Below are 5,355 nucleotides of genomic sequence, written 5' to 3' on the forward strand. Positions count from 1 at the left end.
CCAGGCAGCAGCCGACGCCAGGCCCAGCCGGGCACAGGGAGAGGTGGGGTGACCACAGGGCTCCAGCTGTCCAGATGTGCGGCCAGCATTCTGCCGAGGAGACGGGGCGGAGCTGCCTCGAGAGGCCCAGATGGGCCGCGTTAACCTGGGAACAGGCTCTTTGGGGCCCAGATGCTCTGTGTTTAGCCGGCTAGCTGGTTTTGGTCTCCAGATGTGGGGCTGGAGTGAGGGGCGGGACGCAGCTCCAGATGCGAGCACTCTGTGCAGGCAAAGCTGCAGGGCCCAGCTGCAGCCTCCAGGCCCGGCAGCTCCCCAATCTTGCCCTTCTCCAGCACCCCAATCCATGCCTACCTGCCCCTGGGCCAAGAAGGGCTCAGGTTCACTCAGGCTCAGAAGCTGGCAGAGCCCACAGGCAGCCTCATCGTGGGAACGGGGCCAGAGCCCAGGGACCTGCCCAGTGCCACATAGGCCAGGGACTGTCAGGATCCCAAAAAGGTGTGGAGAGCCTGGGGTCCCTCCAGCCACAGGCAGCTGCAGGCGGGGGCTTTGGGGAAAGGCCTTCCTCACCCCACCCCACAAGGACACTCTCAGATACACACACGGAGTGGCCTGGACAGCCTTGGCCAAGCAGTGGGAGGAGGTGCTGCACTCACCGTGGAGGGGAATTCTCAGGGGACACAGTCCTGCCCTGGGGGGCATCTCAAAGGATCCAGCCTTGCCCTGAGGGACCCACCTCCCTCCGCCTCCAACTGCTCCACCTAGGAACTGCAAGAACCCCAACAGGTGGAGGATTTGGGGCTGACGGCTGACTCCCCAATCCCAGGCACTTTTGGGGTCTTAAGCCCCCAACCCCAAGCCAAGGTGATCAAAGGCGAAGAGAGGTAAAGGAAGAAAAGGCACTATCACTGCTAAGCAGGTGCTGGGCGAGGGAGTGGAGAAAGCCTCCCGAGGGAGCCCAGACATGACGGCCTCCCAGGTGCCCGGCCACCCTCTCCCATCTAGCACAGATATGGGGGGCAGCCAGGGCAGCCAGGGACCCCTGCATTAGTTCCCAGCATGGTCCTGAGACCCTGCAGCCTTCCCCTCTCTTCACCCAGAGGGCCTCCATCCTAGAGAAACGCGTCTCCCAGCAGCCCCCTTCTCCATACCAACAGCTGCCCAAGGTCAGTGCCCCTCCCCAGCATCCTCCACCAGCCCCTAGAAGTGCAGCCAAGAGGCCAGACGCAGTGGCTCACGCTTGTCATCCCAGCACTTTGGGAGGCCAAGGTGGGAGGATCACCTGAGGTCAAGAGTTCGAGACCAGCGTGGCAAACATGGCAAAACTCCATCTGTACTAAAAATACAAAAATTAGCCAGTCATGGTGGTGGGCGCCTGTAACCCCAGCTACTCGGGAGGCTGCGGCAGGAGATCACTTGGACCCAGGAGGCGGAGGTTGCAGTGAGCCCAGATCGCGCCACTGCATTCCAGGTTGGGGGATAGAGCAAGACTCTGTCTCCAAAAAAAAAAAAAAAAAAGTGCAGCGGAGAAGGCGGGGACCCGGGCACAGGCCAGGACTGCAGGAAAGCCCCTTGCCCTCTAAGCTTCAGTCCCCATGACTGCCCAGCGGCTCCAGCCTTGGACTCTGAGACAGGAAGTCATGGTGGCCGCAGCAGGCAGAGGTCACAGTCAAGTTCACCTGATCATCGGGCAGCCTGGCTGGGGATTGGGGGGCAAACAGGCACAGCTACTCTTTGGGCTGTCAGGCGACTTGCCTGCTTCTGCTCACCCTGTCCAGGCAAAGCAGCTCAGGAGACAGACGGCAGGACCAGGACCGGCGCAGTCTGGCCTGGGTGGGGAGGCTGGCTTCGGGAGCTGGGTTGAGGCGAGAAGCGCTAATAGGTTATGTCAGGCGAGCGCTCTGGGGAAGGGGCCGCGCCTCTCAGCTCTGGCAGCCCCACCTGGGGCCGGAGCCCAAGAGCTGCGTCCTGGAGAGAGGCTCGGTGCTGAGCCCCACGTGTGGACGGGGGAGTGGGGAGGCAGGACAGGAGTGAGCCCCCGGCCCCTACCAGACCCAGGGCAGCAGCGGGGCTGGCGGTAAGACACAGAGACCCCTCTCTTGGGATAGGCGGGTCCCGGTGAAAGTGGCTGCCCATGCTTACATGATGGGTGGGACTGGGCTTGGTGGAGCACGAAGCCCGGGGATGGGACCACCTCCATGCTCCAGAGGGCCCTCTTATGATATATCCCCTCATTTCCTCTTCTGCCCAGAGCCCCCATCCTGGGCACCAGGATCCCATCTGCAAACCCTGGGGACCCCGATCTCTCCCCTAAACTCCCGCTGCTCTGCCGGGATGTCACCAGCCACTCTCCCATCCTCCAGTGCGGCTGCCCTAACACCACAGCCTCTCCTGGGGTTGGGATGAGGTCAGGAAGAGGCAGGGGCCGCGGAGAGGCCTGCACGTGAACCCCTCTCCCGGAGATGTGGGCTCTGGGGCTGAGCAGGAGCTCCAGGAGGTAGAGAAGGTCTCAGAACAAGGGTGAGGGGGTCAGGGAAGGGCCAGGAACTCGGGCCGGGGCCTGCAGACAGACTGGGGAGGGGGGCAGCCAGCGCCCTGTGTGTCTTGGCGAAGTGGGACCCCTGGCCCGCCAGGTAGTAACAATTCCAGCCATTTCCTGCCCTATTAATGAAAAAGGGACTGATATAAATACGCGCTCAGCATAAATAAATACAGGCCAGGCTCGGGACTGCATAGCAGACAGATTGCGTGAAGCTGCTGGCCGGCCTTGCAGCCAGCTGCCCCCACCCTGCCCATGCCCCCCCACCCCCCTGACACTGGCCACCACTGTTTTCTTCCAGCAGGCCAGGGCCCCTCCACACTCACAGGCCTGAGACAGATGCACTGACTGCTCCCATCCCAGGCCTCAGAAGCGGCCGCCCCCTAGGAAGGCAGCAGGCCTGGGAGACGGGGATGGGGGTCCCAAGAGCCTCCCATGCCAGCCCTGAGTGGGGATTGAACGTGCACAGACCAGGCCACAACCCTGTGACATTCAGCATGCTGTGATTATGCCCTGATCCCAGGAGGGGAAACCGAGGCTCACAGGGTTCAGGAACTTGCCCAATGTTACACAGCCAAGAGGCTGTGCCTCCAGAATCCAAGCCCAAGGCTCTCTGACCCCAAGGCCTCTGCTGTGCCTGCCGTTGTGAGTGGCAGCCGGGGCAGACTCTGCCCTTCTCCCTTCTCCCGGGATGCCAGGGACCTTGGAAGGCCAGGAAGACTTCAAGTCCTAGAAGAGACTTTGCAAAGGCAGCAATAACTCCAGGACGGGGAATATGGGGAGCCAGAAGTCAACCAGTGTAGGGCCTTATTGGCGAGGCCACATAGACAGGGGCCCCTCCTTCTGCCCCACCCCACCTCCCACCTGGGCATTCAGGAACAAGGCCTGGCATCAAGGAACCCCAAATGCTGACTCCTGGCCAGGTACGGTGGCTGACACCTGTAATCCCAGCACTTTGGGAGGCCAAAGCAAGAGAATCGCTTGAGGTCAGGAGTTGGAGACCAGCCTGGCCAACATGGCAAAACCCTGTCTCTACTAAAAATACAAAAATTAGCTGGGCATGGTGGTGGATGCCTGTAGTCCCAGCCAGTCGGGAGATTGAGGCACAAGAATCATTTGAACCTGGGAGGCAGAGGCTGCAGTGAGCTGAGATCAAGCCACCACACTCCAGCCTGAGCAACAGCCAGACCTGTCTCAGAAAACAAACAAAAAAAAACACACCAAATGCTGACTCCCTTATCAGGGATCACTCCACCCATCCCACACTGCACAGACATGGAAACCAAAGCCCAGAGCGGGCAAAGAGAGCCTCATCCAGTAATCACACCCAGTGATCAAGGCAGGGTAGAGGCAGAGGCACAGAACCCAAGCATGTGTCCCCAAACCTGGATCTTCTCCATGAGGCTTGGGCTTGGGTTGAGAAGGGCCATCTCCTCCTACAAGGCTTCCTTTGCTCACAGGGGTTCCAGCTCCCAGCCCGAGCACATCCAAAGACAGACTCAGGGTCCACCTGTGTCCCAGAACCCAGGCCTTGCCCTTGCCCAGGAACAATGGCTTGATCAGCAACAATGGCTGAGAACCCCTGGTCCAGAGATGCTATTAAAAAAAAAAAAAGTCTGGGCGCCGTGGCTCACGCCTGCAATCCAGCGCTTTGGGAGGCAAAGGTGGGTAAATCACCTGAGGTCAGGAGTTTGAGACCAGCCTGGCCAACCTGGAGAAGCCCCATCTCTACTAAAAATACAAAAATTAGCAGGGCATGGTGGCACACACCTGTAGCCCCAGCTACTTGGGAGGCTGAGGCAGGAGAATCCCTTGAACCTGGGAGACAGAGGCTGTAGTGAGCCGGGATCACACCACTACACTCCAGCCTGGGTGACAGAGCAACACTCTGCCTCAAAAAATATATTATAATAATAAAATAAATTTAAAACATAATTTAAAAAAAAAAGAGACTAGTACTCTGTCGTCACGCCCCTGGAGTCCTCCCTCACCAGTGTGTCCTGTAAATGAACGCCTAGGCTAAAGGGTGGCTGTACTGACCACTCCCTCTACAGACCACCACTGGGGAAAATGGGGGTAAGGGCCAGGCTCAGTGGCTCATCCTAGTCCTCTGAGAGGTGGAAGTGGAAGGATTCCTTGAGCCTGGGAGTTCAAGGCTGCAGTGAGCTATAATGGAGCCACTGCCCTCCAGCCTGGGCAACATAGCAAGACCCGTCTCTAAAAAAAGAAAGTAAAAATTAACTGAGTGTGGTGGTGCGCACCTGTAGTCCCAACCACATGGAGGCTGAGGCAGGAGGACTGTTTTACTTGAGCCCAGGAGTTTTAGACTACCGTGAGCTAGGATCACACCACGGCACTCCAGCCTGGGAGACACAGTGAGAACCCATCTTAAAATAACAATAAAGCAAAATATAAATGATTAAAAGGAAGAACAGGATGATCCACGTGGATTGACTTGGACACAGGTGGGTGGCATGTTGTCAAATGCAAATAAAGAGCAGCTGGCCTAAGAATGTGATGAGAGCGTCCCCGCACCCTCTGCAGGTGTCTTAGGGGAGCGTATGTGCAGATTTGCATGTATAGAAAGAATTGTGTTGAAAAGATCCACAGCACATGCCTGACACTGTTACAAAACTCAGAACCAGAGAAGGGGGAGACATTTTTGATCTTAACATCTCTGTATTTTGGGTCATTTTTTTTTTGAGTTGGAAGAAGGTAAAACAACGTCAGACTTCAGCCCACGGCCCCGCTCCCCCAGGACTACCATCCTCTCTCCCTCTGCTCCTCTGAACTTCTTTTTTTTTTTTTTTTTTTTTTTT

Source organism: Cebus imitator, unplaced genomic scaffold (assembly GCF_001604975.1).
Source record: "Cebus imitator isolate Cc_AM_T3 unplaced genomic scaffold, Cebus_imitator-1.0 Scaffold82, whole genome shotgun sequence".
NCBI classification, from domain to species: Eukaryota; Metazoa; Chordata; class Mammalia; order Primates; family Cebidae; genus Cebus; species Cebus imitator.